Source organism: Pseudophryne corroboree, chromosome 9 (genome assembly GCF_028390025.1).
Source record: "Pseudophryne corroboree isolate aPseCor3 chromosome 9, aPseCor3.hap2, whole genome shotgun sequence".
NCBI classification, from domain to species: domain Eukaryota; kingdom Metazoa; phylum Chordata; class Amphibia; order Anura; family Myobatrachidae; genus Pseudophryne; species Pseudophryne corroboree.
The window spans coordinates 132615929-132617215 of NC_086452.1; positions in this window are offsets into that span (position 1 = coordinate 132615929).

Below are 1287 nucleotides of genomic sequence, written 5' to 3' on the forward strand. Positions count from 1 at the left end.
TCACCTGCAATGGCGGCAACGCGCGGCTCCTTATATAGAATACGAATCTCGCGAGAATCAGACAGCGGCATGATGATGTTCAGGCGCGCTCAGGTTAACCGAGCAAGGCGGGAAGATCCGAGTATGCCTCGGAACCATGTAAAATGGGTGAAGTTCGGGGAGGGGTTCGGATCTCGTGGAACCGAACCCGCTCATCACTACTAATAACCTGACAAGATTCTTGGGCTTTTCTAACAAATTGATATAGCTGAAATAACTAATGGATGTTGATTTTGAGTGCCTTATATTAGAAGGATTTGATTGATTGTTTACCAATAAAGTATAAGCCTAAGCACCATTCTTACAATTTAACTTGAATTAATTGGAAAGAACTAATCATACTCTTGGGATAAATTACCTTTATAGAATTAAAATTGTGTGAACATTGGACATATAGATTGATTGTTTGGTTATATGTGCCAAAGAACTAATTTTTGGCAATTTATGAATTAATTATTTGATACCTATAAAGTGCCAGACCTAATAACCAATTAATGACCAATGCTCCAGTGTGGTGTTTTATAGAAATATTTTAATGTACTAAGTGACACCGGCTGTGTGTGTGTTTGTTTTATCTGTAATTGGTATGTGATATGGTGGGGAAATGTATGTTTAATAAATATCAATTGTAAGTAAGTTTCTAGCATTACAGCGCTTCATTAGTTGTTTTTTCTTCTTTTTGATTATGGAGACGCAGTGATCTCCTATTTTGAAGCTGCAGTATACTAAGGATCCTAAATATTAATTTATAGGTTTTTCGCATTCCCTGAGGAGTCAGCGCCTGGTTTATTTTTGTTTTATTTTTACCTTGCAAGATTTTTAAATATATAGAAAATATGAATGTATATAATATACTGGATATCAGGACAAGGGCCATTTCTATATACTTTGGCTCCCAGTATGAACAGTAAAAAATGTGTATCCTCCATAGTCATTCTAAAATGCGCCCCCAAAGACATTCTAAAATGTGCCCTGCCCCATAGACATAGAAAAGCAATTTTGTGCATGCCCTCACTAAAATGGGTGTAGTCTCCATAAAAGGGGCATAGTCTTGCAGGAAAAAACTACCTTACACACTAGTTTTCGACCCTGCATCAGCAGACCTTTGCCACCACAGGAAAGAAAAAAATTCTACCATATTAAGCACCACACAGTAATGTCCCTTGCACCATATTATTCCTTCTGTACTATATTATGCCACACACCGCGATGCCCGTGATACATTGTGACTTAAACTATAGCTGCTAA